General features: G+C 36.6%; 1 protein-coding gene across 4 annotated transcripts in view; it reads right to left on the reverse strand.

The window, feature by feature from the left end:
- The window catches only part of LOC139115637 (nuclear receptor coactivator 2-like), an 89,680-nt gene that overhangs the window by 64,401 nt on the left and 12,097 nt on the right, over window positions 1–13,182 (reverse strand). Inside the window, exon 2 of one of the 4 annotated variants that reach the window (XM_070677912.1) lies at window positions 8,216–8,347. The exons of 1 other annotated variant lie outside the window; for it this stretch is intronic. The gene's annotated coding sequence lies outside the window, so the exon portion shown is untranslated. Of the gene's footprint in view, window positions 1–3,540; window positions 3,563–3,634; window positions 3,772–8,215; window positions 8,348–13,182 lie in introns of those variants that run through there. 2 more of the 4 variants (XM_070677914.1, XM_070677916.1) reach the window with 2 other exon arrangements.

Raw genomic sequence — 13,182 nt, forward strand, 5'->3', positions numbered from 1 at the left:
AGGAGAAAAAAAAAGACAGAGACAGATTACAAGAGTGAGATCAGTGAACTGACACAAAACATCAGCTTGAGCTGATATCTCTCTGTGTACCCTAACTATATACTGTAACATGCACTATAACAGAGTACACATGTCTACGCCCCCGCTATTATCCCAGCCACCTTTGGTGATTGAAATCACAGTCACTTTCTTAACAGCATTGCCTGTAATAGCAGGAAATAAATACTTGTTGTTCATAGACAGTAAATGTGCATAAAAAAAAAATCCAGCGTGTTAACAATCAGTGTACTTGGTGGATCCAGTCAAAGGCAAAAGAAGACGTGGCACCGAAAGATTGATGAGTTCAGATTATGATGCGGTGTGTAACTTGCAGGCTTGGTAACGTTTTGTCAAAATCACACATGCGCATGTAGGAGAGTGCAGTATGCATGTCTCACACTTTTTCAAACAGCCCACGCTTTTAGTTTCTGAAATTGTTGCAAAATCAACGCTGTTTATTGAAAACCCTCACAATTTACATTTGTTATGTATGTCCTTATATATCAGAAGTATGACTTCCATTGCTCAGGTGTCTATCTCTGAGGTTCTCAGGAATGTTTGTAACTTGGTGGTTTTATTACTACACTAGCTAAGTTGCAGTTACAAGCTAAGAGGCTGTGGAGAAATTAAAATGACAAACAATATTTACTGCATGGTGGGGTTGGGGGTCTACCTCTATTTATATTTTCAGGAACAAGCTTGCACTATCTTTATTCCACTTTTATGTCTTTAACACCATTGTACATGCCTATGCAAGATAGTCAATCATCACTGGGTTATTTCAAACCTTTGTCACTCAAAACTACCAGCAGTTTGAACTTCAAACAATTTATTTTAACAGTTTACCATGTAACTGCAAGAACAAAGATAAAATCTCAATTCCATCATCGGAACAAAATTCCATTTTCAAACTTTCATTAACAGGAAGGAGTTTGAGGTCAAATAGAAGGGAGACTTTCGTTTGCCATCTGCATGTTTTAATTATCCACAGTGCTGTGACTGCTGTCCCTGAGGGTGGGGTGGGGGGCATGCTGAGGGTGTGTGACTGTGTGATGTGTCTTTATCACACATGGTAACCTGAGATAACATATCAACAAATCACATAGGAATAGGTCAACCTGTATTCTCAATTATCAAAGACTTACAAACTCTGACATGTGCCACATTGCTAATATCTCAATGGTCACAATAGATGTTGTAATTTAACTAAAGGTGCTAAATGTAATGTAATGCTGTTTGACCAACATTACATGTAACAATGTGACAATTGAACGCTATTAACTTAATAAATTAAATTAAATAAAGGCCATAAAACAAGCTCTTTTGAAATGTGAACAGCATCAAAGCAGTAAACTGCACTTCCATGAAACTCAAGCAAAACTGTGAACCACATGCCTTTACAAATTTGGAAAATGTGCACCACGCCATGCGATGAAAATCTTGTCAAAAGATGACATCAGATAAACCATGGCCGTTCAGTGATATCTGTTAATGTTATGACGTAATTTATCACACTATACATGTACTTGACAGTATAAAATTTGTTCATAAATGCCACTGCTCTAAAGAGCACTTGCTCTTTCTCAGAAGCATGACACATTATCATTCAACTGCCTAGGGGCACAATGTTGATATTGGCTTTTAAATCTACAGATCAACTCAGTGAGACCTCTGTTGTACATGTGGTGCAACTACCATGTAGATCATGCAACAGCTTTCAACTACAACACTCACACTTCTACCCGACATCATCATTTACCGAGATCCCTGACAGACAGACCATCTACTGTAAGTGATTTTGTCTGATTATTTTCTCAACCTTGTGACCAAAGGATTGGAATTCTTTTTTTACTGACTGTGGTCAACACACCAGCAATGGAATGATTAACACACCAGTTTTCTTCTAACCACAAACAAACATTAAAAGCTTGAGTGACCACAAGAGGTCAGGCGTTGACAAATTTAGTGCAGTACACTTTGAGAGCAACATGTCATATTTCAATCAGGTCTGGCAAAAAAATGACTTGGTTACTCTCTATACTGACTATAGCTTTTGGAGATAGTGCTTAACTGAACTTTGGATTGCTAAAGACATTCTGTACAGTTTAAGACATCCTGACAGTACACTGCTGCAATAAAGCATTGGGCTGGGTCAGTGTTTTTGAAAACTACAGGTCTCAAGGTAGGGTTACATGTACATAAATTTTCCAAATTTTTCCATCAGTTGGTCTGCTGGTGTAAGAATTTGGGAAAGATGGATGGTTGTACTTAACCCTTTTCCTGCCAAGTCCATATTTCACCACCAGGTCAAGATGGTTAAAATTAATGAAACACAACGTATTCCATATGATGTATTTTAACATAATACTGTGCATTTGAAGGCTGTTGAAAACATAATACTGTAAAGTTGACTTTTTTTGACAAAAGATGCTACAACATACCAAGCCAAGTGGGTGAAAATACGTCATGTTTTGGCTCAATACCGCTTTTTACTGACTTGGCTGATGGGGAAGTGATCCAGTTATTACTGTCTGGCAGGAAAAGGGTTAAGAGTAAGTGAGCTAAATTTACAGTGACATATTGATCTAAGGCAGAGTTCCTTTGGTCGACAGTATGTAATTTACTTATTTTTAAATCTGCAGAGAAAACGTTTAGTTTTAATCATCTGTTTTTGTGAAAATAAAAAGGTTCAATTTTTCTCATGAGGTTGGGGGGAGATTGGTGGTAACTGTGATGAAAAATATTTATCCTGGGGAAGTTTGATTCTCTCACCTAAATAATTTGCACACTATAAATGAATTTTCTCTTCAACTGTGACAGAGAAGAGTTTAAAAGTTTGTTTGCACCAAGTAGGAACATAAGTTCAAAACTTTACAGATGCATGCTGCCTCGAGGTCTAATTTGTTCATGTAAAAGCAACCATACCTCCCCCTTCCCCTATTTGAGTGACTATAGTACATTACTCTGGGACTATCACTGCTGCATCAGTTACAAATTCAATTTGATTATTACTTCAGTATATACATCAGTATACACACGTCTGCAGTTTTCACTTTACAATATAAATACGGCGACGACTATCAATATAACAGTCATAAGTCATCTGTATTGTAAGCTAAACAAATTATAATCTCTTATAAACAACAAATAAACTTCACTTGGTTGTGTGTGATCGTCTCGATGGGTTTCAGATGTTCCAATTGTCTTGAAAATATAATTTACTGCCTCTTTTTACAGAATGAGGATATCCTAGGAAAGGTCTTGTTTATCCCTTCAGAACGATGGAGCTATCACCTATTCCATTACGTGTACCATGTTAGCATGATGCTCAGTGACTGAACTGTTGAAGTTGTTGTAGTAAGACTTGTGTATAGATGTATACGTGGATCAAGCTACCACAGAGAATTGCTTTGATATTCAAAGGCAAATAGTGATACCGACAAATTAGAAGTAAAGGTATTATCCTCCACTGATTAAACACTGTATGTGGTAGTCACTGACCTGTATTCTTGGCTACAAAAGGGAGCAATTCACAGCTTCCTTGTACAATGTATTAGCAGAAGTTCAACACTTTCGTTTATGAGGTATGCAGTACCTTAACTCCAAGCGTCCTCCGCTTCATATATAATTCCTATACAGTGATGCATGGAAGGTGTTTACATAGACCTCTACCGCGATACATGAGAACATGTACAGGTGTATCCAAATCCAAACACATCCACACTACAGCTGTTCAACTGACGACACAAACTCACAATGAGCAAATGCTGCGACAAGGACAGGATACAAACACCATACACCCAGCACACACAAAGAAAGTGTGACACGTCCATGCATGCACATGAAAAAACACGGAATCAAAAGTGTTCATATACTTTGTTATCTAAAAGCAAATATCTGCATTTTCTTACCAAGGCTGGGCAAGCCAAATAAAACGTGCTTTTAGTTCATAGAGTAAACTACGGTACACCTTTATTAGTATACCCCTGACTGGAAAATCATTGAGATACATTAAAATTTGTAAACATTTACCTTTCTCTGGTTTATGATGGGGTGAACGTTCGTCATTATAGCTGCTGTAATATTATCATCTTACAAAAAATTTCATGAGAAAATTTCACCATGAAGTTGATAATGGGAGATATAACTACTCCCTCATCACTAGGTGTGTGTTTGTATTTATTCATAAACTGTGTTGATGTTTAAGTTGTATTTTAAGGAAACCAATTCTCTATGACAAAAATAACAAATATATTGCTGAACTGTATAGTTTTTCTCTAAGTTTTTCACAGTAAAATTGCTGATATAAAACAGATCTGTTGATAAGACAACACATGCTCACTCAATGGCAAGCGTTCAATATCCACTTACAAACATTTTGACGTGGTATTTGTTGTTCTTGTTTCAGTGTATCTGATGCTAGATTTGTCATGTGGTAAGGCCAGGCCTTCACACTGTATGTATCATATACCCTGAAGCTTGCTGGAAATGATCTACAACGGACACCTCTGGAAAGAACATTATGAATTATATGTGACATAACAGGGAATGATTAAATGTCATCTGCTCCTTCTTTTAACAATGATGAAGCTGTGATGACGTTCAAGTATTGAAATAAATGTCAATGTACCATATTTGTTCGCGGAAATTAACTTTGCAAATTTTCAGAAGGAATAAATCATTTTTGTAGAAATTGTTGTATGTGAACCCTAGTGAAAATTTATAACATAGTTTGGCCAATTAAGAGTGATAGTTATAGTAAGACCTATGGTTAGTTATTCACAGTCTGAGGATACAAAAATATTAATATGAAATTATTGCCCCAGGTATGAAATTTAGTTTCACAAATGGTCGTTAACAAGCATATTTACAGTCAGAAGTTGACTGACTATGCAAATAATCTGGATAGGAAGTTATTATTGAAAATTTCCCCTTGGTATCACAGAACTTCATTCTTATAATCCGATACATGACAATAATTGGGAGTGACCAACCAATCCTGGATAATACCAAGAGACACTGCACAGTGGTCACTTAATTACAGGCAGAGTGACGAGGTCATCTGCAGATATCTCTCCCCTCATTTATCTCTTTGAAAGACCGGGCACGGTTCAGAACACTGACTAGCCATGGATTGATAGACTACATGTGTGTGCCTCTGCAACAGCAAATTTGGCGACCGCATCTGTACATTTTGGGCAACTTGTGTTCTAGATCATGGTATCTCCTTGAATAGCACTGATACTGTATTCAAGTGCCTACAAGTATTATTGTTTTTATTTAAAAGCCGCACTGGTAAGCTGTTTTCATCCCTTTTCAATAGGCAAGTGAGGAACAATTCAACTGTGGCGGCTGCACAATATCTCTTTCATATCACAGACAAAGTAAATAATCAGAGTTTTCAACAGGATTTGCCATCCTATGGGCTATTGCATTGCTGACAATATATAATGGGTAGATGTAACCCACCTTTACACAGTACGTCAATAGAAGACGGACTGCATGAACTGTACCTAAACCTGGTCAACTAACACAGAGTGACACTTTCTGAATCTGTACCACTTGCTTTAAAGTACTGCTCACTTGGGTGGAACTATTTCTCATAATTTAGTATCAGTAATGTATCAGTAATGAAGCATCAAGGTGTGTATTATATGTGTACCGTATTCAGCAAGACACATACGGCTGTGGTGTATGTAACACCATGTGCACAAAGCGTCCCTTGAGCCGAGTAGAATATTTCAACATGAGAAACACATTTTAGAACCATCTTTCAGAGTTATTTGAATGTTTAGACGTTTGCCTAAACTTCCCCCTACAAAAGACAACTTACAACTTTTGTTCTTATGTAGATGATTATAGGACAGCTGTGGCATGCAAGACCCTTACAATACATGTATGTCTATTCAACACACAGACGGGGAAGATGTGTGATCATGAAACCGTTTTTAAACAATTGACATAATAGTTTCACTGTCATTGCATATATTTCAACTATACACTGTGAATGACTTCTGTTATATCCATGAACTGATGTCCATGATGATTTCTGGAGGCAAATGTTTCAATCTTGAAATTAAAATCAGTCATTTCATTACCAATCCATCTGTTCATTAATTAGTATATCGTTACCACAATATCAGGAATACCATGGTAAGGCAAAAAAAAAAAAAAAATTGTGCTGTTCCGATAACATTGTTTTTAAGAATTGGGTAGGTAGGTAGGCAAGGATTTTTTTTTTCCAAAACATTTCCATTTTTCAATATGCATTTTTTTGGGATTCGGGGCGATCAAACACTGGCCACATTTCCAGAAAAACGTATCATAAGGAATTAAAACATAAGAATCCTTGTTCAAGCAAAAATCAGATGCCAGGTAATGAACTCGTAATTTGACGTTTTTTTTCTTTCTTTTTTTAACTTCCATGTTCACGTGGCTCTAAAAAGTTTAGGGTTGGTCGGTGAAAAATAGGGTGGGTTGGGTTGTCGGGACAGCATGATTTTTTTGGGCCTAAGAGTCCCATTTCCTTACAATTAACAGTTTCTATTCAACGACATGGTAAACTTGTTCTATGAGTATACCTTTCTAATTCACACCTTGCAAACTTTTGTTTTCCATTAAATTTTGAATCTGATGAAACATTTGCTGTAAACTGTGTTATCTTATCAGGCATGTGCCTCTTTAAAAGGATCTAACATCTGCAATTTTTGATATTATTTTTATTAGTTCTGTTTCAGTAAAGTGGAAAATGTTCTTCCTCCTCTTGCAGAGCATGTATTGAAATGCAAAATGTTAGCCTTGCACAGACGAACCCTGCTGATGTGCAGCTGGCTCGGGAGGTTATACCTGATTGGTCAATTGTCGATATTCACAGCAACTTAAGGAGTCTATTGTGTATAATTCAATGATAACGGTACAATTCAGTCAACAAATTGGATAACAGCTTCCGAGATGCTGCAAATAGGCCCAATGAGCATTGTGTACAATATGAAATGTTGTTGTTGACAAATGAATTCAAGTCAAGACAACAATTCACTGGTGAACAAGAGAGTCGGACACATAACAAACATGAAAGGCTGTTGACGAGTGGAAGACGACACCTGTACACTACTGGCATTATAACAAACATGACTTGGGGAGCAGGACAAGACACTGTTTTTCAAAAACACAACCAAAATTATGTCTCGCACAAATATGAATCAGTTTGAAAGAGATAAAACATGACGAATTGTTTTATTTGATTGATGGTATATTCATAAGCATAGGGCTTGTAGGGGTGAGAGGCTATGACATCCTATGGACTTGTTTGTTCATACAGTTTACCTGTCAGAACCTTTAGTAGTGCATGCAATTATATGTATCCTTCACAAGGTTATACATTAACTTGGCTTTTAACCATCTGAAATCTTCTGTAGCTCTTCGCAACCATTACAGAGTCCGTTTACACATACTTGCTAGATTTCGTTGGGAGTGATTATGGCATAAGTGTGAGCACACAGATGTTAAAATTAGTGCTCTGAGTTGTGACAATGAACACGAAAAACAGTTTTGTGTCCAGTTCCTGAATGTGAACACACATTGAGGACACCCCAAGTGTCTTCATTTTTGATATACAAATTTCACTTTCTAAATCTAAGCTATAAACCTGTTTAATTTTCTCTTTGCTCCCTTTGAAATAGCTTCCTAACACTTAGTGACAGGCAAATTATTTGGTTTGATGAAAGTTCAGAGATGAAAGCCTATGCAAACTTAGGTCAAACTGTCAGCTGTTTTGTCCCGTGTATGCAAAATTTTAATCCTATAATTTTCTAGTACGAAGTGTCTATTTTGAAAGAAATTGATTAAACTGTTGTCAACGCGTATAACTTGTTGATGGAAAGGACTCTGATGAATATTGATTTTCTTTTGATGACAAGTACTGAAGGTTGGTTTTGTTGATTCATTCTGCTGGTAAAGCATTGATTGTACAACTTTCTGAATTCGAAAAATTCCAACTCTCGGAGAAAAAAACTCACTTTCACATATCATTCAGCACCCAAACGATAAAGTGTCCGACACCATGAAAGTCCATGTCAACACAATGTAAACTCAACAAGTTCTTCAAATACCTCAACTGTGGGCAGACAATGAATTCGTAAACCAACCATTGTTGAATAGAATTTCAAAAATTACCTACCCAGTTTCATACCAGTCAAAACCTTGACACCAGATTCTCCTCAAGTATCACGGCAATCGACACGACCAGTGTTTCAGATTTGATAGAACAGATCATGTACTTCAGCAGGTCCTTTCACAGGGTATGCCTTGCCTGATGGGGTAACATATTAACTTTGAGATTTTCAAGGATTATAGATCATGCTAGTTTGAATATGAAAGAAGAGTATCTTCATTCATAAGTGGCATTGAATGGCTCATAATAAACTTAGATTATTATATGCTTGTTCATGTCCTTATCATTGTTTTCATAAAAATATCTCTAATAGATAAATGATGATAATGGCAAGCACTGTGAGATGAGCTGATTCACATTGTTTGTGCCTTATATCTGAGGTTACGTGAATAAAAGTTCATATTAAATGGGACAAGAGACAGAGAATGGAAGAGCATAGCATTGTACATATATGTACATTTCATTTTAAAACACGTTGTCTGTATACCACTGAGTAGAGAATTATGGCCTGACTGTAGTGACGAGTTCATGTTACATTGATTCAGTAAAGAATAAACATAGATTATCGGTAAAATTACATCATAACACTGTACATTCTATTGGACTATGTTCAGGTTCTGTAATGGTTGAGAGTCTGCATACATTCAGATAGGACTGTATTTCACCCAGCTTAAACTGTATTGCACCAGATTGAGTAATCGTTGCTACACAGAACTGTAGTTACCCAGAGGCACACATATTCTTTGCATGCACGGTGTACCTGGTCTACTCATGGAATGAAAACTAACACCATTATTGAAGTCTGCCTGAGGGTACCACAGACCAGGTACACAGGTGGAGAGAAATTACAATGTAAGCCAAAGCATGGGCCAGTGGGTTGCCTTCTGACCCCACCACTGCCATTATGTCATAATGACCTCATGAGGTCAAAGGTGTTACATTTAATTTGGTTTCCTACCAAAGACACCCTACAACCATATTAAATGACAACAATTTTAAGCTGTCATAAGACGGTTGATTACAGCATGAGTATTTGACCAAATTTGTTGGCCATTTTATGTGGCTGTTAGTATCGGGTATACAATGCATCCTTGCTACATTGCATGCATAGCTAACACAGTAACAGTTCAGAGCAGTACGATATATGTACATTTATCCAACATATAATTATCGACAGTATTTCTTTAGACGGTGTGCATTAGTTGTACAAATATATTTATACTGTACTCTTGCGATACATTGTTATATGCTACTTATATTTTCCAGTTCTTTGCTGTTACACAGTAGTCAATGTATGTACAAGAGTAGTTATGAACAGTGTACAGACCAGTCATGATTAATTGCCTGGCTGACAAAACAAACAAGCTTAAAAATAGTCAATGCCACAGGCCACAAACAAGCTGTGGTAAATCATGATTTCATCAAACAATGCACTGTGTTTTCAGAGGTTTGGCAGGACTGACTTATATGAACCTTCAACTGAATGGTACACAGAATATTGGTCACAGTCTGTCCCTGAGTAATTCTAAGTTAAATCCCAAAGGATGGCCATCTTCAAATTTTCAATTAAATTACTTCCCTTCAACAGATATTCCTCAAATTCATGTCACATGAAAACTGTGATCTAAAATTTTTAGTACATCATACATGTACCATCCATACTCACTATTGGTACTTACACAACATTATTTTTAGCAATTTCCAATAATTTTCTATTGCACTACCATTTTTTAAACTATGGCAGATATCAGTTAAGATAATAAATTCGCACTATGGCAAATTCAATTAATAAAACTTAATTATACTGAACTTTGTCCATATACTGAAGATCAAACAAATATCACAATAAAGAAGTTAAAATCACTAGGAACTCACTAGCACTTTGTCCATATACTGTATGTAGTTCAGTTACTGTAAATACTAGTATGTTTTTCATTGTAAAAATGCTGTTTCAGAAATGATTGTGGTATTCTACGCAACACATGATGGTAAACACACAGCTGGCTGAAATGGTTTATTTTATCTTTCATAAGAAGCAGAAAATCAGAATGGCATTTCACAATGATAAAGGTAGAAGGCGCCTCGGGGACAGATATTCAGACTCTCAAACTTTTACCATTCTTTTCTGATCTACCACTTGTGTGGGTTCATTTTAAAGCTCTTGGTGTAAGAATACTTTTCACTGTCTTAGTTTTTCGAAAAACTAAAATTTTATTTTTCTCCATAGAGTAAACACAGGGGTGGCAGCCATTTTGAATTTAAAATATCCGTAAACCTTGAATCTATCAGGTATGTTTGTTTCTCTGCTCAGTTTCACTCTAGTGAGAGCAGATACTTCAATTATTATTACAATTTGGACCTTTCATGATCTTTACCATTATGTCAGAATACCGTCAGCTACTTCACACAGTATTTCTTTAAAAGTCAATTTATCTTCATTTTTTTCAGTGTGGAGAGCATGGTTAATCTCATATCCATCCTCTTCTCCTTAAATTCATCATGAAAAACTTAATACAAAATTTAATTAAAACTGTGTGATGAATCCTCCCTCTTCCAGCAACACGCACGCTTTTCACACATACTGGGTCAACATTACTGAACACAAAACATTCTCACATGTACAGCCCCTTTCCTTCCTCTTTCTCTATTTTTCCATTGTGGTAATAACAATTTGCAGTGTTTACACAATAATCACTGACTACAGCAACTCATGGGCACGTATGTTATCAGTGACAGCAGTAGCTGATAAAATTTTATGGTTATGAGTGATAACTATGAAAAGATGAGTTAAACCTTCCCTTGTACTTACAATACAACCATTCAAACTACTAGAAGCTACCAATTGATGTTTCCAAAGCCTACAGAAAGACGAAAATGAAGTCTTTCCTGAAAGAAAAACCTACATTGTTGAATTATTTTTGTCCCACAAAGATCTCTGATTCATTAATCTGAGTACGGCTTATCATTACATTTGCACATCAATAGATGTGCTTTGATATGTATTGACACTGTATGACTTCTTACACATGGCGAAGTGATCAAGACTGACATCACACTCCATGACAAGTGACGTTGTCACAGCGTACATGAATAATCATGACAAGAATGGATGTAACCCAGTACCTTCACAGTTCCTGCAGAGTTGATTTTTGATGTGCCATATTGATAGAAATATGAAATCTTGCCTTTTTGGTAGGAGTGCCTTTGAGAACGTGGGTAACCAATGTTGGGAACTGCCAACCTCTGTATATCGTGTTGCCTAGCCAGTTAATACATGTATATGACCCAGATTGTTCCTCACCAAACTATATAAAACCTTCACACCCACTCTCACTCTCTCTCTCTCTCTCTCTCTCTCTCTCTCCTTTTTCATAGTTCATATTATCCTTTCACCACCTTGTATATTGATGCTTTAAACTTTTTACTTTTTCTGCATGTATATGGGATTATAATTTGCAATTACCAGACTGAATTTAGTTGAAAACATAATATTCAGGCAATTTTGAAGCTGTGGCATGTCAAAATCAACATTCTGAATGTGGTCAGTGGATGCTTATTGTTAAAATATCAAAATCATGCAAGCTGTGAGGAGCTGTTTTCTCACATTTTTGAAGATGTCACATGTCATGGACTCAAATGAGACTTTCAAGGAAGTTCAACTGGGGCAAAAAAGGCCTGAACAGAGTTCGATTGAGGAATGGCCTTTGATGCACTTCCATATATGCTCTCTCACATGTACAATGTAATTTATTTCCGCAAGGTTACATACCAATATATACATGACGACCAAGACTATCGATAATCCCTTACGTCTACTTAGTTCCCTTTGTCTATTTAGTTTGTATGGTTACAGTTGGTTGTCTGATTATATTCTATGTCAGAGTCATATATAGTAGATTCTCTAATGGTTACGGGCCATAGGCATGAAGTTCAAGAAGCTCACTTGGATAGAATGTCACAGTGATGCAAGCAATATTGCCCAATGGCTAGTGTCGTCAATGACTGCTCATTTGAGAGGGAGGATGGTGGAGAGCAAGGGAAAATAGCGGAAAAGGAAAAGGCTATGAGGGAATATGACTGCTCCTTTGAAATTGACTGATTTTGGTCTTCTCTGCGAAGGTTCTTGTCTCCTCCGTAAACCGAAATCCTTTATGTGATAAATTTTATCAAGCAGAGGTCAAACCTTGTTTCAATTGACAAATGGGGAAGACATGGTAATGGGGAAAGGGGTACTGGTACAATCACAGTGCTGCACCCAATGATGTCAACATTGGGTCAATAACGGTGAATGTAGTTTATAAATCCTACGGTACAAGACACATGAAACTTAAAACATGATGAACACAGCAAAGAAACAAAGAATAATGAGACAAACAACCACTTGAAAAAAAAACCCACCTGTACTTATGTATATCACCATGGACATACATATAACTTGGTCACTAGGTCAGATCACAAATTGTATCACACAATTTTGACTTCTGTCAGTTTTTTTAATTATTGAAGGTTCTCTGATGGTACTTGAATATCATTAGCAAAAATGATGTGGCACTCTGTGAAACCAGACAGGCCCTAAGTTTTGGGTGAAAAAGGCTACATTTGACAAACTAACATCCATAAATTTCAAACATGGTGTCGATCTCCTGGGATTTGGTCTCTAACAACTGATGAGAGCCTTTGAGTGAAATTTCATGCTTGTTGTAGGTAACAGGGTCTTTAACTTCAGGGCTTGTTATGATATGACATACCTTGTCTACCAGGCAGTAATTGTGATAGAATTCCAGGAGACAAAATAATAAGATGCAGCCACCTGGGAATTTTCTGTAATCATGGTAATATTGCTGAAAGATATAAATGTACCTGCGACAGTGTCTAGACAGTGCAAGGGTATACCCTCAACTGATCAGAAGATAAAACACTGAATTAAATGAAACTATAATATGGCTCCAGAAGGTAACTTAATATACTGATGC

This window comes from Ptychodera flava, chromosome 17 (genome assembly GCF_041260155.1).
Source record: "Ptychodera flava strain L36383 chromosome 17, AS_Pfla_20210202, whole genome shotgun sequence".
NCBI classification, from domain to species: Eukaryota; Metazoa; Hemichordata; class Enteropneusta; family Ptychoderidae; genus Ptychodera; species Ptychodera flava.